This window comes from Sorex araneus, chromosome X, assembly GCF_027595985.1.
Source record: "Sorex araneus isolate mSorAra2 chromosome X, mSorAra2.pri, whole genome shotgun sequence".
Taxonomy (NCBI): domain Eukaryota; kingdom Metazoa; phylum Chordata; class Mammalia; order Eulipotyphla; family Soricidae; genus Sorex; species Sorex araneus.
In genome coordinates, this window is record NC_073313.1 from 173,275,466 (window position 1) to 173,300,472 (window position 25,007).

Here is a 25,007-nt window from a genome sequence, read left to right on the forward strand (position 1 = left end):
TGGACACTGGTGGAGGGATGGGTACTCAATCATTGTATGACTGAAACGTAAGCACAAAAGTTTGTAAGTCTGTAACATCATTGTAAACATGATAAATAAAACAATACAAATGAAGGTTGGGGAGGGGGAAGGGGAGAGAAAGAGTGAGAGAGAAAGAGGGAGAGAGAGATTGAGAAAGAAGAAAGAAAAGTACCTTTAGAGGCAGGCAGGCGGGGTGGGGGGCAGTGATGGGAGGGAAAACTAGGGACACTGGTGCTGGGAAATGTCCACCTGTTGGGGGATGGGTGTTGGAACACTGCATGACTGAAACCTAATCATAAACAGCTTTGTAAGGGCTTATCTCACAGTGATTCCATTTAAAAATATTTTTTAAAAAGAAAGAAAGAAATTATGGAGGTCTGGGAAGATGGCTGAAAGGACTAGAACACACACTCTGTATGTGGCCGTCCCTACCTAGCCCAGGCATCAAACGGCTGTCGGACATCACTAGGTGTAGCCCAACCCCCAGGCCTCCATCAACCATAAATAAAAATAAATGATGGCAAGATCAACAGACTTCATATTGCTACAGAATCTTCCAGGCTTCTGAGAATACATTACCACTACAAGAAACAGGAAGGGAGCAGCATCTGATTGTAGAGTGGGGTACACTGGATCTGGGGAAATAACTGAAGGACTATGAGTGAGATGCTAAAATGAGGGGGGGAATTAAAAAGAGAAAAATCACACTCTAAAAAGTGAAAATGTGGCCATGTATCTTGTTTGTGGCACTGTGGGGTGGGACTGCACACCCAGGGCTGAGAGATCAGTTATGGAGGTCGCCAGGGACCGCATGGGGTGATGGGGATAGAACCTGGTCAGCTGCATGCTATGTGAATACACTACCTGCTGTACCATCTCTCCAGTCCTGGGCCATGTAGTTTTAAAATACACTAGTATGTAAAATCTTTTTGTTTTCTTTCATTCACATCAGATAGGTGAAGTGCCAAATGCGTAACAAGATTTAAGGGAGGCACATGTCATACAAATGTACGAGCACCCAATCATTATGCTTATGAACCAGAAAAGGATTCTGCATAAAATCTTTATGGCTGAACAAAATTGACAACAAGGTCCCAACATTCACTGGAAAGACAATCTAAGCTATTTTATGAACACAGTCTGTAAAGACAATTATGGATGTTCAACCCCTTCTTTGGATTCTAACTGCTTCTAATGTCTTTCTTAAATAGCCCTTTTACATCCATTTTCATTTGATTAAACTCTCATTGATGTCCACTTAGGAGGTAATTGATAAATTCTTTTCAAATTTTTAAATGTATTTCCAAAATGACATTGCCATCAGCCTACAGTTAGACTGCTACAAAACTCAACTAGTGGATCAATGCTCAAATAAAATGCCAGCTCCTGCAAAGGCCACCAACCTATCTTCCTTCACCTTACAAAGCACCGTGTGCAATGACTACGAGAGAACAGCACTTCAGTGTCTTGGTATTCCAACCACACACAGCCCATGTGGTGTACCCATAGAAAAGAGGACTGGAGATAATGGGCTACAAAAGACAGGGGGTGCAAGCATGAGGTTGTCTAAGAAATCCCAACTGAACCTGCCTTCCTGAGCCCAATTTTCCTCATGTAAAAGAGTCAGCAAAACCTTCTAACCTCTGAGTTACCTTTCTGTGCCAGAAACTATGGCTGATGCTCACTGATGGTCTTATGTTACCCTCACTTTATTTTGTTGTTGTTGTTATTAGTTGTTGTTTTGTTTGGGGGCCACATCTGGTGATGCTCAGGTGTTACCTCTTGGCATTATGCTTAGAAATCACTTCTGGCAGGCTCATATGGGATGCCGGTGATCGAACCCACGTAGGTTGCATGCAAGGCAAGTGCCTTACCCCTGTACTCTCACTCCAGCCCCACCCTCACCTTATTCTAAGGGTGACAGGAGGTAGTCAATGACCATCAGCCACAGCTCCATAAGGAATGCTGAGGAGGAGAGGGTAATAAGAAAGGCAGATGGCCTAGACCAGTGGTTTTCAACTGTTGGTCCATAGTCCATAGCACCAACATCGGTGCTCATGTGAAGATATGGAAAAACACTGTTCTACCTTCAATTTAAAGTGGTGGTCTTCAACTATTGGTGTGCAGAATGATGCCAGTCTGCAAGTTTAAAAAGGTTTAAAACCAATGTCTTCTACACCACCCTGGACTATCTCATGCTAAACTCTCATATGCTCATTCTGTCTTCTACTCAATAATGTGTCCTATGAGCTATGTGTTCTTGTATCTTGGTTCATTTGATGTCCTAATGCTGAGTGGAGTGTGAACTAAATTGAGAGATTCTAATGTCTTGGGTTTATGAAAGGTTCTATGTGATTACTTGCCTTTTCAAAAGAACAGCACAGGGCCAGGGAGATATCTCCAAGGTCTGGAGCACAGGCTTTATAAACAGGAGCCTGGGTTTAACCCCCAGGATCTCACCCAGAGCTATGCACCAAGAGTAGCCCTGAGCTCAACCAGGTACAACCAATAATGAATAATAAAACTGTGTATTCTAATGACTATGAATGGAAGATAAAAATGAGTTTTCAAAATGACTTGGATAATCACTAGCTTTTTTCTGCATAAATCTGCATGTGTTCATCACTATGTGAATGCCATAATATGTAAGTTTATGCTTAATTTTTTCTCTCATTTCTTTTTTTTTTTAGTTCACAATTCAGTTTTATTTTTTTTTTAATCGAATCACCATGAGATACAGTTACAAAGCTTTCTGGTTCCAGTTTCAGTCATACAATGATGGAACACCCATCCCTCCACCAGTGCACATTTTCCACCACCAATGTCCCCAGTATCCCTTCCCCACCCCATCTCACCCCTCCCCCTGCAGACAATTTCCCTATTACTCTCTCTCTGTGCTGGAGTGATAGCAAAGTGGGTAGGGCATTCGCTTTGCATGCGGCTAACCCGAGTTCGATTTCTTCGTCCCTCTCGGAGAGCTCGGTAAGCTACCGAGAGTATCTCGCCCACTCGGGAGAGCCTGGCAAGCTACCGGTGGCATATTTGATATGCCAAAGACAGTAACAACAAGTCTCACTATGGAGATGTTACTTGTACCTGCTCGAGCGAATCGATGAGCAATGGGATGACAGTGATACAGTGATACTCTCTCTCTACTTTGGGACATTATGGGTTTTCTCTCATTCTTTTGCAATGAATTTTTGGACTTTTAGGAAACAGCCAGAGAAAGATGTAAATATTCCATGTGGGAATTATGTCTGAGTATCCAGTTATAATAAATGGGCATAACATTCACTCAATTGGGAGAATGATAGGTTAAGTGTCAAAAAGAAAAAGTTATACCAGAGTTTTTTATTTTAGGAAGAAATAAAATGTTTCCTAGGACATGGGAACCAATGTCCAAATCAGCATCTTTCAGGGAAACAGGATCAACTTTATGGTAAAAGTTAGAATTTGACTATAAGCAATGAACATAATATAGAACTTACAGATGTTGACTCGGAGTGACATATATTAAAACCTATAAAATGTTACATAATAAGGCTACTTCAGCTACTGTACTGACAGATTCTGATGCACCCTCAGCTGTCAATTTAGACTTAAGAAAATATTCTAGTAGGTGGCAGGCATTTAACATTCAAAATTTTATTTGCAAAACTACATCAGATTCTCAGATTCTATGTGTCCCTCTCCATTTTGCATGTGACATGTGGAGGGGAAGAAGCAGTGGGTAGCTAGCTTAGTGGAACACACATGCTCTTGGAATATGGAGCACAGTTTCTTTATCCCCTGGGTAATGAGCGATCTGAGTTTTCTTCTGAATCACAATTGAGTTAAAGCACAGATCATATGTTTCTGACTAATCTTATCAAATTATCCAAGATCTCAGAGACTTGAATTTTGTTATGAAGACATAGAGAAAGATACATGTAGTAGGTGTATATTTATATTTTAAAATGGAAATATATAAAGTTATTTGTTATAAAAACAAGTAATATTCCTTGGCTATTTTAATTGTACAAACTGCTAAAAGTTGGGTGTTTTCTTCATATCATACAATGCCTTCCTTTTTGAATTACCTGTCACCAGCTTTTAAGCAGTTATTGGTAACAGGAATTCTAACTCACTACCCAGACATCTGAGGCAAAGAGGAAGTATTTTATTCTTTAAATAAAGAGAAAGAAAGAAAGAAAGAAAGAAAGAAAGAAAGAAAGAAAGAAAGAAAGAAAGAAAGAAAGAAAGAAAGAAAGAAAGAAAGAAAGAAGGAATATCAAGATACATCTTTATTTGCACCCCCACATGAACACAGTATTTGTCTGAGTTGCTAGGTTCAAGTTTCCATTCTCCCTTTTTAGCATGAAAAAAAAATTAACTTAGGTTAAAATGGCACCTTGATAATCAGTTTTGGGCACTAGAAAATGATGTGGAAACAGAACAACAGAAAATGTTGAAGGCCTAGAACATCGAGAACACCTACAAGTACACCAAACCACTGGGTACTACTTTTAATAAAGATTGAGAGCTACTGAGTGGAAGAGATAATACAGGGGTTTGATAATTAGGGTTTGATAATCCACAGCACTGCCTAGTCCTCCAACCACCGGTGACTGACAGAGAGCAACTGCCAAGAGCAGAGTTGGGAGTAGCCTACAAGCCAGAAAATCAAAATCAAAATAGCCCCCAGAGAGCTAGCTGATTCTTGGGTCTAATTAGAGTTGTCTGAACTCTATAAGCCCACTGGCATAAAACATACATGCTAAATCTGCTAGATGTGATTTTGGCTCAGGGGTGTCTCTCAAAAATCAAGTTGTCTTGTAACTTAACTCCTTTTTATCACCATCAGCAGGTTTTTCTTCTTGTGGAAACATGCTTGGTATTAAAACTATGAAAATTCGAACACTGCTAATAAGCTTGTGAAGTTGAGACAGTTTTGCATCTATTTTTAAGTGTTACCCTGGAATGCTGTTTAACTCCTCAACAGAAAAGCTGAGTAAAATAGGTGAATGCAAAATATTTCTAATATGAAACAAAAAGTTTTAAATACTTGGTTACATGGTTCTTATCTCAGACTAGAATTGGATTTTGACCTTTTTTTTAAAAAATAGGGAACACACCTGGGGGGCCACTAGGATCACACCCATAGGCACTAATGATGTCAGCCTGAGGAGCTGGAGATTAAAAAAAAAAAAAAACCACCAAAAAAATGAACAAACGAATTCAGGACCTTGCACATGCAAGGCATATTGCTCTACTGGTAGAGCTATATGCCTGCCCCTTGAATTTAGTTTTTGAAATAACACTTGAAAGACTCTTCTCAGATCAGTTGACAAAACTGAAGGTCTTCACAGGAAGACCTTTAGTGGTACGCCTGGATTTAGCATTCACTCACCCTCCATTCTGCATTCTCTTACGTTCCAGCCACTGCATGCAGCAAAGGAACGCTTTCTGGGGCCAGAGAGGTCAGAGGCAACATGCTTATATTTCTGTTCCTGGCAGCCAACTCCTTTAAATCCCATCACTATACATGATTCCCTGAGCACTGCCAGGTGTAGTCACCCCTCTTCCTCCAAAAGAAAAATGACACCTTCCATACTACTCAAGAAATCGAGGCTATTATATTGAAAGCAAGAAAACTGTTGTTTCATACCCAAAGGTAACAGAAAGTCATGGCATAAGAAATAACTGAGACTGGCCCTGGTGACCCCCACTTTCCACTGTATATACACTAAAACAACAACAACAACAACAACAACAACAACAAAACCTGCTAAAAGTCAAAAAGCAAATGTTGAAAGTAGTCAGAGAAGAACACAACATATTTCCTAAAAGCATACAAAGCAAGAAATAAATCCTAACCTCTCAGCAGAAGCTGTTGGCAGCTAGTAAATGTATTTTGAAAGAAATATTCCCCTTCCCTTTCCTTTTGCTGTTGTGATGGTGAGGGTTTCACACTTAGTTGTGGCACCAGAGACACCAGCGAGAGCAGTGTACCTGGCGGATAAAGGGTGGATCTCGTGACCCGACCCTGACCTCATGCTTTACCACTGAGCTATTCCTAGGCCCCACAAACAGTATCTATAAAGCCCTGAAAGAAAATGATGCTTAACTCAAATTTCTCTACCCTGAAATTCTTTTTTTTTAAGTTTTTAATGAAACATCGTGAGATACAATTACAGACTTACACACTTTCGTGATTATGTCATACAATGGTCGAGTACCATCCCTCCACCAGTGCCCATTCTTCACCACTAATGTTCCCAGTATCCCTCCCACCACCCCATACTTTCAGATAAATGAATGATGAGCAAATGCTCCACCAGCAGCAAAACTGCAGAGCAAGAAATAAAGTCCTGGAAAGGAAATGACAGACACCGGACACTTGGAACCTCAGAAAGAAAGGGAAAAAATCAGCAATGTGAACATGTGGATAAGTGCAAAAGATATCACTTTTCCCCTTCTCTTAATTTCTTTAATGCAAAAAAATCTACCTAATGCAAAAATCACAGCAGGGTGGGGAGAAGTTTAAACACTTAAAGTTGTGCATATTTAGCAACAATAGAAAAAGGCACAGGAAATTAATAGAATTCAACACAAAGTTTTTATTATTAGAATTACTGTGATGAGTTATTGAAATATGCAAAACAGGCAACAGATATATACAGCTTTAGACTGATGCAATCCATTACCTATTTTTATAAATAAATCTTTAGTGGCATACAACCATACCACTTATTAGCATGCACTTATATGAACTGCAGAGTTCAGTGGCTGCGATGATAATCATACTTCAGAGCTAAAACACTGGTACTTTACAGAAAAATTTTACCTCATATTCTCTACAATTCTTCATTCATTTTTACTACACAAAGGAATTTGTTTATATCTAGTAGGTAGAAAGGAAATTATTTGCTTTTTATCCTGTCTCCTTTATTTGGAGACACTGAGTCCAGCTTCTATACAACATTCACATCCCAAAGCTAAAGGCAAAAACTGAAAACTGAAAAGGATTCTTTGGATAACAGTCAGTTACCATGGTCTCCAGTTTACACATTCAGGATCCAGTATGTTTGTTAGTTTCCTCTACTCTATATTTATCTTCCTTTTCTGGCTTCATGACCTATAAACTTCAAGCACAAATGTTTTATAGAAATGGTTATACCAGTTCTTACAAATGGCTTAAAGTCAGAGCACTCTAACAATCCCTTAGTATATGTATACTTGTGTGCTATAGTCCTCACCCCCCACAACCTCCTAATGCTACTTGCTTTCTAATTTAATCCTGATTGACAAATGAACAATGTCAGTTCTTTAAAAAGATGAATTAAAATTTATAACCCTTAGCAAGTGTTCAAGAAAAAGAATTGAAATGAGCAACATTAGGAATTAAGTGAGGGATGTCACTACAAATCCCCTAGATATTAAAAGAATAAGAGGATATTACGAATGACTTGTGGCAATGATAAACCATTCAGAAGAAATGAATTCAGAACTGCAGATTTCTGGTAGCAATATTCAATATAGCTCCAAACTGAAAACAACTCACATGGCCATTATCAGAAAAATGAACAAATCATTGATGTTATCTTAAAACTAATATATTAACAGAATACTCTTCTACGATGAAAAAAAATAACTAAGACAAAAAAAAATAACTAAGACATATGCAGCATTTAAGGAGGTGACTTGAAACTCTCATGCCAGGAGAAAGAAGCCAGATAGAGCAAAAACTGTTTATACTGCATGATTTTACGAAGCTCAAGAACAGACAAAATGAATCTATGATGATGGAAATCAGAACAATGATTGCCTGTGGGGAATTGAGGTTGAAGGGAACCTCAAGAGGGAACATTCTGGGGTGATGAATATGTTCAGTTTCTTGCCTATAACACTGGCTTTATGGATATACACATTTATCAAAACTTATCAAACTGTATACTTAAGATCGCTGCCTTCCATTATATGTAATTTTGCTTTCACATAAAAATCAAGCTACATGGTTTAAAAATACATGTTTTTCTCTCTGACTTCGGACTGCAGTTTAAGGAACATTATTTTCCTTTGCTAATTGCTAGTCAGTAACCCTTTGCCAACTGCCTTCACATGGAAAATCATATTCTCCTGTAGACTCACATACACACACACACACACACACACACACACATACACACCATAATGTGCCTCAAATAAGCATGCATTCAGTGGTCTCCAATATTACATGTTTCCCTAGAGGCTGACCTAGCTAAGGGACCCCTCCACTTCAAGCTGGTTACAGAATCATAGGGAGAGCTGGCATTTAATCTTTACTCCGGAAATTACCATCTTAGAGTTAAGTGCATCTGTTGGTAAAGTGTTTTTCTCAGTCACTGACTGCATTTAGGTGTTCTTTTTTTGGGAGGAGACTACTTAATTGTGCATTTATAGTGCTTGGCCTAAAGCTGAAGAGGGGTTTAAATAACAGCCTTCACTCTAAAATGTGGCCACATGCATGCACAGACAATCAGCAGGACCAGGAAATAACTCACCCACAAGATATTTAACACTAAAAAAAACCTGTGATTTCAGTCCTCCCTGTCTCTGAGCTTAGGCAGAAATCACTTGCCCTCAATTTATAACACCCAACCCTGATTTTTCAGTCAGTACGCAGTACGCATTCTTCTGCCTCTCAAACTAAGATTCCAGGTAAGTGCTGAAAAGGGAAAATGGTCTAAGTAATGGCAGTAGAAGGAGATATGAAGAGTATAAGTTTTACATTTCCCAATGTCATATCGAGTAATAAAGCAAAGGTCAAAGTATGGCTGGTTCTTGCAAAAGTTACAGTGAACAAACTAACAGCATAAGGAATTAATCACAAAATAATTAATTTTATTTCTATTGTATTGACTAGAGCACAGAAATGAATCACCTCAGAGTTTTGAGGCTCAAGGAATAAATGTTTTCCATAACTGTATGATGCAGCTTCACAAGATGAACCTAGGGTTATACAGACATGGTTGGTACAGGGCAATGCGAAGGCCAGGTAAGGGACTGGCAAGAGCAAAGAACATGGATTCTAGCAATGAGTTTGCTACAAGAGGGAACTTTGCCCAAGGTAGCCTTGGCACATAGATCATGGAATTACAGAACAAGATCACTTTGAAATTAAAAGCTGTGATTGGTTTATGTATTGCCTCTATACACCCACACTGAAGCTGTTATGGAATATAGAACGAAAGTGGGGATAAACAGATCTTTGTGTGCTAGTACTTGGAAAGTTAGAAACGAGTTTCAGGAAAAAAGAAGAGAAGACAGACAAGCTCAGGTGCCTCTGGCCAAGACGGAAGAGTACTTTCAGAAGGATCATGTAAAAAAAAAAATAATGAGGTCTTAAATGTCTGTCACTTGGTTCTTCCACTCTACTTTTATCTTCCTAATTCAGAAGAAAGTCAAATTGTTTGCATGCTTAATTCTGTGGCATCATCCCAGCTCTTACATGTAATAGCCAACCAGTCCCAATTTCAACTCCTGGCTACTACCAACCCAAAACAAATAACCCTTCCCACTCCTAGAGATATATTCACCAAGAAAAAGAACCACTACCAAGAAACATCACCCTTGCCTCAGTTCTCAGACTAGACTCGGTTTCTTTTTTTTTTTTTTTTTGCTTTTTGGGTCACACCTGGCGATGCACGGGGGTCACTCCTAGCTCTGCACTCAGGAACTACCCCTGGCGGTGCTCAGGGGACCATATGGGATGCTGGGAATCGAACCCGGATCGGCCACGTGCAAGGCGAACACCTTACCCGCTGTGCTATCGCTCCAGCCCCTAGACTCGGTTTCTTTGATCTCATAGAACTGAGAATGATTTTAAGGGACCAATGAACGCATCTGTAAATCTAAATTCATATCACTGAAGATGGTTCCCAACATTTGATAGCTCAGAACTATATTTCATGGATATAACTTTTTGATAGCCAAAATTTGTAAACACGAAGTTGATCTGCTTTATACATAGTTCCTTTTGATCATTCTAAGAACTGGGGAGGGGCGAGGGTGGGGAGAAAAGCAACATGATTTACCATGAACCAAAATAATGATCTCTTAGCTTTATTACTTATATTAAGAACTCAATATCAGCACAAAGGTAGATAATACATGAACTGAAATAAAAAAGGCTTGAAATTGGACCTCACAAAACTGAGACACACACTTCTCTTTGAGCCATATTCCTGACTTATTTTTAATCTTCAATTTAAAAAGTCTTATTCTGCTGGTAGAGAAATAATAGTACAGGGATCAAGGTACTTATTTTGTATGTGACTGACCCTGGCTTGACCCCCAGTACTGCATATGGTTCCCCAAGCACCACCAGATGTGATCCTTAAGCACAAGCCAGAAGTAAGTCCTGAGCACTGCTGGGTGTACGTCATCCCTCTCCCCCCAAAAAATATATTTCATAGGATTTACACTTTCAATATTTATTCCTGCTTGCTCTGAGTTTACTTTGTACTTTTTTGTTCTTAGTGTATAAGCTTAAATTACTGATTAGAACTTTTCTTCGTTTCTACTTCTAAATCCTTAAATTTATGAATCACATTAAAATGCCATAACCCAATATTATTATAAAGAAGCTTAAGTAAAATAAAAACATCTAGTTCTATCTTCAATCTTTTATATACATCCACACATTTACCTGCTCTGATGTTCTTCACTTCTTTGTGTAGGTTTAGTTAACTTCGGGTGATAATGTCTTTTAGCCTAAAGAACATTCTCTTAAATTTTTCTTGTAAGAAAGGTTTGTTTCACAACAAATTATCTGAATCTTTGACTAAGGATGTCTTCATTTTTTACTTCACTAATCGTCGTCGTCATCATCATCATCATCATCATCATCATCATCATCATCATCATCATCATCATCATCATCATCATCCTGTTGACTGTCAAATTCTTTGAGCGGTCTCAGTAACGTCTCCACTCGTCCAAGCCCTGAGATTTTAGAAGCCACTCTCTACTCGTCCTTCCCAATGATGCTGTATTGGAGGCTCTTTAAGGGTCAGGGGAATGAGACCCAGCTTGTTACTGGTTTTGGCCTATTAATACACCATGGGGACCTTGAGAGGCTCTCCCATGTGGGCAGGAAACTCCTGGTAGTTTTCCAGGTACTCCCAGAGGGAGAAGTAGGCTATAAGATATCACTCGGTTCTGAGCACTTCTGGGACCTTGCTTTTAAGTCTCTGGATGCTGGCCATTGACAAGATTACACGGCGCTTGGGGCAGTCCCTGAGTGTGACCACCTAACTATTGGGAAATGGGAAATCTGGGCGCAGGAGGCCCAGTCCCCATCGGAGCAGGCTTGGAGGTCTCAGCCCCGGGTCCCACACACCTAGGTTCCTCTGTTGGTACCTTCAAGCATGAGGCTTGTCTGAACGTGTGGAGAGGGGCCTTGATCATGGCTGTGGCTAGGCTCCGGAGGTCTTCGGCCTCGGACTGGGCCTCCGCCTAGTAGCTAGGCGGTCACACCCAGGGACTGCCCCTGGCACCGTGTAATCCCATCAACAGCCAGCATCCAGACTTAAAAGCAAGCTCCCGGAAGAGAGCGCACAGAGATCTCTTGCCTGAGCGCCTGGCTGTCTTCACTAATAAAGGATCATTTTAATGGAAAAACTAATTGCTAGTCTTTTTCTTTCACCACTTTGTATAACAGTCATCTGATACCTTTGTTTCTGATGAAATGAATTATTTTTCTCTTATCATTTTCAAGTTTTCCTCCTCTCTGTCTTTCTACATTTTGACTATTGTGTGTGTGTTTATGTGTGTGCATGTGTGTATTTGTGTGCATATATAATGTTTTAATAGTGGACAACATAAAAATGGTGGTCCCTATCTTACATGAGTGTAGCAGGTTATAGTGATGTATCTTTGTGTGAGCACAGAGATTCACAAGATGGAATCACCTAATGATGTATTTTCCAGAAGGTACCATCTTTGGGCAACATGAAGATGTTCTACTTTAAGTTCATTAAACATCTTGGTCTGCAGATTATTTTTTAATCAAATTTGGGGACTTCTCAACTATTATTTCTTTGAATACTTACTTTATTTTGCACCATTTTCACTCTTTTTCTTCATCTAGGGCTCTAAATGCTTGTGCTTGAATTCAAGCAGATCTCTGAGACTGTCATTCTTTTTGTTCTCTGTTCTTAAAATTCTATAATTTATTTAAACTAACGTTGGATTCATTATATGTATCCTGTGATATCTCAAATATGTACGTAGTAATCACAGTTTTGTATGGATTTATCCATGTAATGTGTTTTGAGTTTGTTATTTGCAAGACATAGCATTGTGTCTGAAAATACCTACACTGACCTGTCTCTTTTAGAGTTGTTTGTTTAGTAGGGGAAATAGATATTAAATTGCCATGCAGGGGTTTTTGGGTGCTTTTTTTTTGGTGAACGGTGATTGCTGTTAATGTTGAGCACGTCATGGGGGTAACTTATTCTATCCTTATTCTATGTGGACAGAAGACAAATGATACCAAAGTGAGCCAAGAAATACCATGAAAATTAGAGCATCCAGTGGAGGGAGCAGCTTTGTTGTGTTTTTTTGGGGGGCACACCCGGCGAGGTTCAAGGGTTACTCTGGGTGGTGCTCAAGGGAACATATGGGGTGCTGGGGATGGAACCTGCCAGGGGTCAGAGCCAGGCCAGCCACATGCATGACAGGCGCCCTACCCACTCCATCCTAGGAACAGCTACAGAGGATCTAGTGCCCTTAATAATTATTCTATACTTGTAGTAAATGAATTTTCAGGCGTGGACTGGAGTGATAGAACAGTGGGTAGGGCGTTTGCCTTGCATGTGGCCGACCCGGGTTTGATTCCTCTGTTCCTCTCAGAGAGCCTGGCAAGCTACTGAGAGTATCCCGCCCATACAGTAGACTAGCAAGCTACCTGTGGCATATATCGTATGCCAAAAACAGTAACAACAAGTCTCACAATGAAGATGTTACTGGTGCCCGCTTGAGCAAATTGATGAACAATGGGACAACAGTGATACAGTGCTATAATGTGTTCTTTAGTAAATTTTTCATTTCACTTACTTTAATTTGGAATTCCACTTTTTTCCATTTCTCTTTGTTGAGAGTCTCTAGCTAAGTTGTCACACTAATCTTTGAACCAATTTTTTTATATCTTAAAATCATTGCTTTTATATCTTTAGTAAATTCAAGATGTGGAACCGCTCATGGATTGGTTCTATTGGTTCTATTAATCTGCTTCCTATTCCTTAAGTTTAGATCATTTTTTTGCAATCTTTTCCACATCTACAAACCAGTACCGATCTGATGTTAAAAACCACTTCGAATTAAGCAGCAATGACTTTTTTTTTTTTTTTTTGGTGAGCTGGTAGGAAATTTCTGTGGACCCAGCAATGGTTTGCAAACTAGCAGTAAAAAACCACTAAGATCACTTCCTCTTTCTTAGCATGCCTCATAACTTTTGACTGCAACTAAATATTCTAGGTATTTATTCTAGCAGCTCTGGAACCTGATTTCCTTTTCTCAAGAAAGTTGTAATATTATTACTATTATTACATTAAGCAGTTTCTCTAGACCGAATCTTTGTAATCTGTTTCCTCCATGAGTGTTGATAAGTCAACTCAAGTAAATTTTTGTTTTACATAAAGTCTTGCTTACTCTAAACCTACATTCCTTGGGACTGCCTTAGATGACTTACACTGTTTAGTAGTCAGACAATAATTGATCAAAGTTTATGCATAAACACCTCAAGTCAAGATTTTCACCATTTAGTAATGGTGTGTCTGCTAATGGGCATTAAATATTCAGCAACAGTTAATTATCCATCCAGTCTTGCATTTTCTGCCATGTCCTCTTGTACTTCCTGTGTGTGCACACATTTCATTGTGAAAGCTGAGGGAGGCAGTTCTCTCTAGTTTCCGCTGATAGGATTAGTAAAGAACTTATATGGTCTCCTTATGACAACCTAGCTTCTCAGGTTCCCCTGGTAAATAACTGATGAGTCTTCTTTCTATCCATCCTTGCTTCAAACCAGAAGATAGCCATGATCTACTTAAGTCGCTGGCATAGGCCACTGTTTGTCAACATCCTACAGTTACTGAAAAGATACGTGGTATTTCTGTGCTCTGTGTCAAATTGAGTCAATCACCTCTCTATTTCCAAAGCTGTTGGGTGTTGTCCAGCAAGCCCTACCCTAAGGTGACCTTAAGCAAGACCACCAAATAGCAACAAAATGGAGTCGTCACCCACAAACGGGCCCTCTGGCTGCTGATCAGGTGGCTTAAGCCATGATCCCAGAGACTCAGAAACAAATCTCGGAACCCAGGGCTTTTGGCAGAATTGCCTCAGGACTTCCCATTAGGTTACTTCCCTGGATCACCCCAGGTGGGAGACGGTGCCATCCCCCTGCCATTTCCCCCTGGTGGCTCAGTGGCTCACCATTTTCCAGAAGCCAATGGACAACCAGGAATGGGCCTGCAGTGAGGAGACATGAGGTTCCTCATGGAATGGGGTTAGAGTGGCCCTTTCCTCCCCTGCCCCAATGAGACCCTGAGTCCCTGCCCAAGAACGGGCCCTCTGGCTACCGATCATGGCTTAAGCCATGATCCCAAAGATCCAGAAACAAACCTCAGAATCCAGTGGCTTCTGGCAGAAATCCCTCCAGATTTAATTATTAAAATATCAGAATTCCAAAATCAACATCATATGCTATTCAAAATCAGCAATAGAATACAAATTGTCTTATGTTGCCTTTTCAGCAGATCTGAGTGGTAGGGTAAAATCCCAAATAATAATGGTGGGTCTGGTGTCGAAATATAGTATGTAATCAAAGTAAAGAGAGAGTAATATGGAAATCATCTGCCACACAGGTAGGGGGAGGGTGTGGGATGGAGGGTATACTGAGGTTTTTGGTGGTGGAAAATGTGCACTGGTGAAGGGACAGGTGTTTCATCATTGTATGACCGAGACTTAAACCTGAAAGCTTTGTAACTGCTCTCACGGTGGTTCAATAAATAAACTTATTTTAAAAAAATCACAGAAGAAAAAAATGGCAGGAAAATTCTCCTTGTTTCCACACAACATTTAAGATTTTTTTTTCAGGAACAATTGCTTTTCAAATTGGTGTATAACTTTCATCCATTTTCAAAGCCCTGAACTAATTATATTGACAAACTGGTCCAATTTTATCATATTTATGGGAGGAAAGATTTTCCAAACCATTCCTTCCACCACAGTAGCAGTCCTTTCTCAAACCTATGCTGTAGTTTTAGAAAGAATTACAAATACTTTAATTGTAAAATTATAATTTCTTTAACTAGCTTAGAAAATCATAATTTTCATCTAGATTCTCCTCTCTTCATTTGAATGCAGATACTTGTTTTCTTTTCCCAAATGAGCAGCGAATAGACTTTAACAAAGCAAAACAAACAGCAGAGGAAAATTTAAGTGGAACAGATCATAACATCTACAGGAAAAAGGTCAGTTGTATAAAAGGATTCTCTATTTTTTTATAGGACTCTACTTTTAACTCTCTCATTTTCTCCATAAGGAGTAAGAATAGTGACTTTTTTTCAAAAATTAAAATTAGTTTCAGATAGTAAAACAGAGAAATGAAGAAGCTAAAAGAGGAAGCAGAAAAACCATAAGTTCTGGTCATATGCTGTTTAAAGAAAAAAAGAAGAAAAAAGTCCTACCAGTAAAACTTGAAGCCAAGGATATTAAGAACAGGAAATTCAGAAAAACTGAATGAACTTTCTACTCCCTCAATACCAAGTAATTTAATATTTGGTATTTATTTAGTGCCCACAAATTTCTGAAGTTGACACCCAGGTTTAACAAGTTATATATGATCACAGTGAATTTTTTAATATGTTCTTAGGGCAGGGTAAGGATGGGAGTGGTCTATCCACAGTTCCCTGAAACAAATTATTTTTCCAGAGTCAAAATTCAGTTAAGAATAAACATGTACGTGATGCTGTCAAGTATTTTTAAAAGATATTTTAATTCTATTTCTATCACCCAAACAAAGGTGCAGTCATCTGAAGATTCTACCACAAATAATAAAACCAGAGAGTCTTACAATTTGGTAGGAAGGCTATTCATCTAACTCATTTACCTACCCTTAAGCAGAACTTAGAGTAAAATAGGACATGCTTATTAATTTTATTTTTGTTTTGTTTTGTTTTGGGACCAGGCTCGGCCCAACAGTGCTCAGTGTTTACCCCTAGCTCTACCATATGGCATACCTGGGACAGCCGTGTGCAAGGCAAGTGCCTTACCCACTATACTACCACTCTGGTAGACAGGGGTATACTCCTTAAAGTTCAGAGACTGAACTAAAACATAACTAGAACTTGGTATCACCCAAGGTTTCTGAAACAAGTACTGTCAGGAACCAGAGTTGTCCCAACTGTTTTCTTGGTGGTTCCAACAGGCATTCTGAACAGCCTTTTCCTGTTTGGTTGAAATCAGTGAGATGACCACCACCTCTGAGCTTACTAACACTAAAATTAAGAGAGGAGAGTGGGATTAAAAGAGAAGGGATTCAAAGAAGAAATATTTCCAATACCATTCAGACTTCTCTCCATTAATATTCTATTTCACTGCTCTAATTACTGAATTGGAAATTACTGAAGGACCACTCCAAATACCTCATGCTCTCCATTTCACACCTGACTGAAGAGAATTAGAAGTCTACATGGACCCACAGTTCTACTGACAGCCTTGGAAGATGCTTTGAGCACTATCTGGCTTTTCCATAGCTCTATTCAATTTAAAGTAATTTTGGGCTCCCATTCTGTTACTTTATATTCCACAGATGAGTGCAATCTTTCTATGTCTATCTCCCTCTTTCTGACTCATTTCACTTAGCATGATACTTTCCATGCTGATCCACTTGTATACAAAGTTCATGACTTCATCTTTTCTAACAGCTGCATAGTATTTCATTGTGTATATGGGAGACTAACACCCAAGAATAGTAGAGATAAGTAAAAGGAGGTTTGCTTCACGTCTTAGAAGCCGCTCACATGCTGGGGAAAAAGGCAGCTCAGAGAAGGGAGCACCAAGTAAAGTGTGGTTGGAGGACCCACTCGGGATGGGAGATGCGTGCTGAAAGTAGACTATAGATTAAATATGATGGCCACTCAATGCCTCTATTGCAAACCACAACACCCCAAAGGAGAGAGAGAACAAAAGGGAATGCCATGCTGCTCGGGCCCAGCAGTGCCAGGGAGCATCAGGGCCCTCAGTGGTGCTTAGGAGGCCATGAAGTACTGTGGGTCAAATTTAAGCCTTTGCCCTGGAAAGGCATGTGCTCCAAGCCCTCTGAGTTATCTCCCTCACCCTCGACTGCCAAGTATCCTAATCACCATTTCTGGGTTTTTCTGGCCAACCCAATCACCATTTCTGGATTTCTCTAATTGTTCTATTTTGGCAACTCTGATGCCCTTAAATACCAATCAGTGTACTGGGCACTCAAAAGTCTCTATCTAAACCCACTTCTTTATAAAATCTTATAATAACTTCCTTTTATAGAACTTGACTCGCAGGGGGATATCTCTGGAATAAAGATCCTTTGTTAGACTATATTTCTACTTCTACATCTGACTCAGAATATTCAAATCCTACACACTTAGTCCTGGTGATTCCTGAAGCAAAAACCACCCACCCAGCATCCTCAAAAAATCGTAATGTGTGACCTTAACATAAGACAAAGAAACAGATGAAAATGAAAATGAGATCCTAAAATAATGGTGGTCACGTGTTACAATGGAGCTCTTCCTATTATTTTTAAGGTCCATGGAGCTAGACTGCCTTTACAATGGGTCTGTCCCTAATTAATTGTGGAAGTATGCAGTCCTGCCACTGTGAAGGAAGTCAGAACAAAATTTCATGCCTCTCTTCCATTTGCTACCTCGATCAGAGGGGTGAAAGGTCTGAGAAAAAGAAAAATGTAAACAGGACTCTATACTGAACAGGAAATTCTGTGTGAAGGGCCTGAGTAGTAATTTCTATTAGAACGAACTTCCATTTACTTGAAGATCAAAAGTACCAGGGAAGAGACAGGCAGGAACCTGAAGGAGCCCAAAGGAGGGCATGGTAACCACTATTTCATATTTTAGTCCTTTCAGGTGAAGAGTGATAGAGAGTGAGGATGGGGGCGGGAGTCCTTACCCTCCTGGCACAGACTCGGTACAGGCCCTTATCAGCTAACCGGACCTTCAAGAGGCTGCACCACTAATCAAAAGATACAATTTTCTGCCTGAGCTTTTCTTCAACTTAAAGAAATGGAAAAGGAGGAACAAAAGGAGAAAGCAGAGAAGAAAATGAGGTACACAGATATGTGGGAGAAGTGGGAAGAAATATAAGGGAACAAAGCACTCTAAGTTACACCTGAAAGCTTGTGTAATTTTCCATCATATTAAAATCACAACACGAGCAACTAACCTAGTGCTTAGAACCAAGTGCTCACTAGGAATATAGCCATTTTCAATTTAATGAATCCACCATCCATTTTCAATTTTCATATTTTCCACTCAATGAGTAGTAACACTCATTATCATACACACATTATTAAAACATGCAAGAGGAACCAAGGTGCACAGTGGTGCCCCAAATGAATTGTAATTAAATGAGAATAGGCTGCCTCTCATGTGTGAAGGCCTATTACGGGCCCGTGTGCCCCTGGGGCTTGCTATTTTTACTAATGATAAATAAATTTTCCCTGAGTCAGGCACATATCTGGGAAGGGGTGAGTGGAAGCCAACGACCCTCTTCATCCAAAGCTATTTGGATGGGTCAAAGAGGAAGAACAGGGCTTAAGACACTCTTGAACAGTGCTTGATACCAGTTTGATCTTGAGCACTGCAGAGTCTCCCAAACAACACCACCAGGAGTGACCCCTGACACAAAGTCACCATCAGTGCAAAGGTTTCAAAGCGATTTGGAGGACTGGGAAGACCAAGCAAATGGTGAAAGCAGTAGCCGAGCAAGGAGAAGCCAGACGTCAATCCCCAGCATAGTCCTGGTGCTCCACCCGAACCCCATTACAGTGGCCCTGTGCTGCCATCAGGTCTGCACTGCAGATCAAGCATGGCAATGGGTAACCTTTGCCCCCGTGAAGCACTAGCGTGGGTAGTTTCTAAAACTAAAAAAGCTATTTGGGCACCTCCCACCTTGAAACTTTGCCTTCCAGGTACCCTCCTGTTCATATTATATAGATTTCTGGTTCACATGCAAGGGCTTTTCAAAGAACTGCAAGAACGGAAGGTTATATAAGCTTTTATAACCCCCCCCCACCCTCTACGGCCCAGTGTGTCATGGATTATATATTGCACAACCATTGGTTCCAAGAGCTGCCCATGAAACAGATCTTCAAAGAGAAATTCAGCCATCAGACCTTCAAACAAATTCAACCGAATGACCAATGAAGAGGACATATCCTGGCTCTAAACACATGCATCACTCTGAGAGTGCTTAGGGGACTATGCAGGATGCTGGGGATGAAACCCGGATTTGCAGCGTGCAAGGAAAGCACATTAACTGCTGCACTCGCTCTCCAGCCCAAATTTTGCTCATTCATTTGTGAAAGGGTCATTAAAATGAATGAGTAAAAATTTTTATCAAAAACTTAAATGCTCCAAGTCAGTGTTACCAGAACTTAAGGGTGAAAGATGTTGACACTGTAAAAGGGAATAACTGTATTGTGGCATGGAATTACACATGTAGACACATATCTATTTTAATGATGCACACACCGGAAACTTATATAATGTAGTGCAATGTTAATTCAGTTTTTAAACAGGAAGAAAAAAATAGTCTTCAGGGAGCAGTGGGGGTTGGTGAATCTGTATGTAAGCCCTAATGCAGTGCCTGGCACAAAGTGAGCAGTAAGCCCATGTTGGTTTCTATTTATCTTACTAAATCACCACTGGAAACCTGAAATTAAAACAGTTTTTTTCAACAAACAAGTCAAATTATAAGAGAATAAAGATTATATGATCATTTATATCTCCTCAGCTTGATCTGACTGATGGTCTATTAGCTTGAAAGAATTTAAGTTTGTGATATAACCTTCTAGGAAGGTCCCAAATGCACCAAAATGCTGATAAAAAAGGAAGAGATAAAGTCCCTAGCTTGATGTTGTTGGAGCATCACCAAGTACTAAATATTAAAAGGCTTTAGAGTTATCCAAATTTTGCAAGCTTCTAGGAAAAACTGGCCTCATAAAACAATAGGAGCTTTTTTTCCACAATCAGCACCATTATATTCTCACAACAAGAAATGAATGCCCCAAACTTGACTTATGTGCCACCTCTGCATCAAAACCTCCCTCCCCAGCTCACAGCTCTCCAATTTACAGGCACAGCTCAGGAGCATGGCCAGTGCCAGCCTCTCTCCCTGCTCCTCTGTCTTCGATGCCTTTCCAGGCCTTTTATTCTACTTTCATCTCCACAATTTCTCTCCTGGGGCTTCCTTTCCCCACAACCCTAAGTCACTACCTGATGTGATTATAGAGAAACATATCTGTGTCCACAGACAGGATGTGAGCCCCATGAGATGAGGTCCTTGTGTATGTGTCGGAAAGGACTGAATCAACCCTGAGTGAGGACGCAGGTCACTCCCACGCCACAGGCCCGGCCTATTCACCTCAGCCTGCTCTGCTGCTCTCACCTGGGCCGGTCTCAGCCTCGCTCTCCTGCTACCACTGGAAACTGCTGAAGAAACTGGTTTTTTCTCTGCTGCTGAGTCTCTCTAATATGTTTTTCTCTGATGACAGCAAACATCAAATAGAGGAAAAGCACAGACTCAGCAAGTGTCTGTGTCACCATAATCGATTACACTCAACTGGCTTTCCCACTCTTGTGGGGCCACAGCTCTCAGTGCAAAACCAGCAGTACTGATCACCTGCCAAGGGGGAGAGGGGAAAGGCTTAGAAGAAACAGCTTTATGGCCTGAGGTTAAGTGGCAGACTAACCCCTGTGAAATGAGTAGGGACGGGAAGGAATAAGACATCTGTCTGTGGAGAGAGTACAGGAAGGAAGAGGGTTACAGAGGAAGCGGAGGGGCAACTACCAGCCCCAAATTTATTGCACTCTCAGTGGAACATGTCTCAGTAACCTGCTTTAACCTCCCAGGATACCCCAAGAAGATTTAGGGGAACTTACCAGGTAACCTGTTCAGAGGGGGTGGAGGAGGGAAGAAAAGAAAAGGAAACAGCACTGGCAGAAATCTGAGTCAAAATCTCAGAACAAACTAGAGTGTATGAGACTGTCGAGATAAAGGCCTGGGAGTGGCTTTTCTTGGTATCATGTCACTGGTTTCATGTATACACCTTTTGAGAGAAGATGAACGAAAGAACCATCAGACACTGGATAGTCTGTCTAAAATTTGCATAGTTCTTGCAATTCTGAGAACACCTCTGAGAATAAATCCTTGTGTGCTGGGAGTGCAGACCCAAACCCATTGCAAAGTGATAGGATTCACGAGAAGGATGCACAGCTGAGATTGATTACAGCAAAAGACTGTACAGCAAAAATCAGTAAAGGGTGAGGCACAGGGAACAAAGCCTGGAGGAGAGCTTGTGCAAGCTTCAGAGCCCGCTCCTGTGCAGCTACAGAGCATGCTTAATTCTTCCAGAAAAAAATGAAAGAGCAGAGGCATGGCCAGCAGGAAAGTTCCTCAGAGACTCAGTAGCACTGTAGCACTGTCATCCCGTTGTTCATCAATTTGCCCGAGCAGGCACCAGTAACGTCTCCACTGTGAGACTTGTTACTGTTTTTGGCATATCAAATACACCACGGGTAGCTTGTCAGGCTCTGCCATTCGGGCGACATACTCTCGGTAGCTTGCCAGGCTCTCTGAGAAGGACGGAGGAATTGAACCCAGGTCGGCCATGTATAAGTCAAATGCTGTCATTCCAGTCCCAGAGACTCAGTGCCTGGAATTTTTATTTGGGGCTGCTCACATAAGTGCTGTTACTCAGTAAGGTCCAACATTGCAGATCCCCAGAAGGAAATCAGATGTCTGACATGCTTGTAACTGTTTAGGATGAGTGGCCCACTCATCTCAGGGAGTGGAAAGAGCCCTCCCAATCTCTGGATTCCCGGAAGCCAGCAGGAGCCAACCTTGCCTTTGTATGGAAAACAGCCTCCAAGGCATTGCATTATCCCTCTCTGCATAGTCCAGTCCATTCTGACATCTGTAACATCTGTGTATGTGCAGGACACCTAATGTTGCTGCCAAGAGTCACCTGCCTTATGTCGTGTGCATGAGAGTGGGCAGAAAGCAACTGGCTCAGAGTCTGTGTCTTTGTTACTAATAAAGGGTGTGTTAGTAGGGTCTTAGGCTCCTACAGAGGGAATCGTGGGACAAAGGGAGAGAGAGAATTGTCAAGAATAGAGAACAGGGGAGGAATCCCCTAAAGGTAGAGGAAAAACAAGAGCACACAGTAGAAGAGTAGTCCCACAATGCAAAGGCCATGTAGCAGTATTAGACAGGCTCAGCTACTCACTCTCCAGCACAAACACCACGAACATTCTTTTTTGTTATTTTAAATTTTGTATGATTTTATTCTCATGTGAAAGATAAAGAATCAAAATAAATGAACAAAGCCATTCAAAAAGAATCTCTTAGATAATAAATGAAGACATCCTGAATCCAGACTTCAAACTATATTACAAATGAATGATAATTAAAAATAGCATGGTAGGGGCTGGAGCGATAGTACAGTGGGTAGGTCGTTTGCATTGCACATGGCCAACCCAGGTTTGAATCCCAGCATCCCATATGGTCCCCTGAGCACCGCCAGTAGTAATTCCTGAGTTAAGAGCCAGGATTAACCCCTGGGCATTGCCAGGTGTGACCGCCCCCACCCCCCAAAAAAAAGCAAAAAAAAATAGCATTTTTTTTTTGGTATTGGAACAAAATGGAGATAAGCTATTAATGGGATGGACCAGACCCCCAGAAATAAACCTTGGCTTCATAAACATATCACAAACATTCTTAAGAAGTGAGTCTAGATACTGAAGGAAGGTGTTGGCCACTGGATGAATGTTGCAAGAAAAGTTACAGGAAGAAGACTGGGGCTTTATGGGCAAATGATCTGAAAGAAATTTGCAAGAACATATACATATGGTAGTTCTCTGGGCTTCTACATGCTAAACACTTTCTTCCACTTGCTGTTTGTTCTGTAAACTTAATTGACTTTTGCACTAAAGGGAACAAAGTGACCAAGAGCGGCTTGAGCAGGGGCCATGGAGATAGTACCGTGGGTAAAGTACTTGCCTTTCACACGTCCAACCTAGCTTTGATCCCTGGCAACCTACATGGTCCCCTGAGCCTGCCAGGAGTGATCCCTGAGTACAGAGCCAGAAGTGCTGAGGTCCAAAAACCAAAGGAAAAAGAAAGAGGCTTAGAGAGGTTAAATCTATTTTATACATCTGGTATTTACAGAAAGTGGAGGCAAAGAAAGAGAGTGAAAAGGTTAGAACAGCTTGCAGGATAGTATGTAGCTGCAAAAGCAAGACGACACATAGCTAGAAGTCAATAATCCAGGCATCTCACACAAAGGGGACTGATCCAGGTCTCACACGCACATTGAAGAAAGCCAACTGTCTCTGCCATCTTAAAATATTTTGCAGATCTACATTTGTTAATTTACATTCATAAGAACAAATATTTTTTTTTCACAAGTCTTCACAGATACTTGCCTGGTCTTAAGCAATCAATCATGATCAAGTTCAAGGGTAGGTAAAATCTTTTTGAAAAGAACAAGATGGCAATGAAACTTTAATAGACTTTGATGCAACTCTTCACCTCCTGCCACTACAGGGTGAAGGCAGTCTAGGTGAAATGGACGTGAATGTGTGTGGCTGGGATCCAGACATATCTGATGTAAACAGTCTGGGGGCTGGATTGTGTCCAGTTCCCTCCTCTCCCCTCCAACACACACGCAACTGTCATTTGCCAATTCCCGGTTTAATTCAAATATATAGGGAACTTCCTTATAAGAGACATAAACTATTCTGAGATGGCATGTAAGTCAATTGGTGTTGACCAATCTGAAAGGAAATGTCTATCATATGGCAGGTAAAGCATTCCAGATGCCTCAACTCTCAGAGGAGTTCGCTAGTGACAAGTTAAGGAGACAGAATCACGCAAAACCAACAAAAATAATTCACTCCAAACAACAGAATAGGATTCAAACTTCAGTCAGTCCTCAAGAGAATAAAAACAACACAGAGACATAAACAGGATATTCATAAAATATAAGTCTCATGAAACAGATGGAAAACATCCAACCTCTAGTAATCAAAGAAACACATGTAAAATATCATTTTCTATTTATTCTATTGGTAATGTTTTTTAAGCAAAATATAAAATATCAAGTACTAACATGCAGACCATTAGGAAACAGGGTTACTCCTAACATTATTGGTGAGATTGTGATGTCATTCAGGTCTTACAAAGCTTATATTGAAAACTAGTAATTACAAACAGCAAAGGTTTATTTTCTGGAGAGATGGGACATAGAGCCTGGCAAGCTCCCCGTGGTGTATTCGATATGCCAAAAACAGTAACAAGTCTCACAATGGAGACATTACTGGTGCCCGCTCGAACAAATCAATGTGCAACGGGATGACAGTGACAGTGATACAGTGATGGGACATAGAGCAGCAGGCGGGTACAGAAGTGGACATGAGGTCCAGTGTCCAGAGTTGCAACAGTTTTAGTGAGGATAATTTTTATCCTTTGGAAGCTGAAATCTTCATTCTAAAGATACAAGTCAGAAAGAAAAGACACACCTGGGTTTGGCGAAGGTCACCTTTGGTTTCCTGTGAGTTGGCCCAGCAGCTGTCATCTCTCAGACGTGGCCCACACATCCCAGACTCCCTCCTCTCACACATGAAGCAAGACTTATAAGTCACCTGACATCTGAAAATGTATTCTATTCTTTTAAATTGAAT

General features: G+C 40.6%; 1 protein-coding gene and 1 non-coding gene across 4 annotated transcripts in view; both read right to left on the minus strand.

Moving 5' to 3' along the window:
• MGAT5 (alpha-1,6-mannosylglycoprotein 6-beta-N-acetylglucosaminyltransferase) overlaps window positions 1–25,007 on the minus strand; it is a 384,102-nt gene that overhangs the window by 163,243 nt on the left and 195,852 nt on the right. The window lies entirely within an intron of this gene.
• Window positions 968–1,071, minus strand: LOC129400217 (small nucleolar RNA U13). The gene has a single exon (XR_008627533.1). It is a non-coding gene; the product is annotated as a small nucleolar RNA U13 (small nucleolar RNA).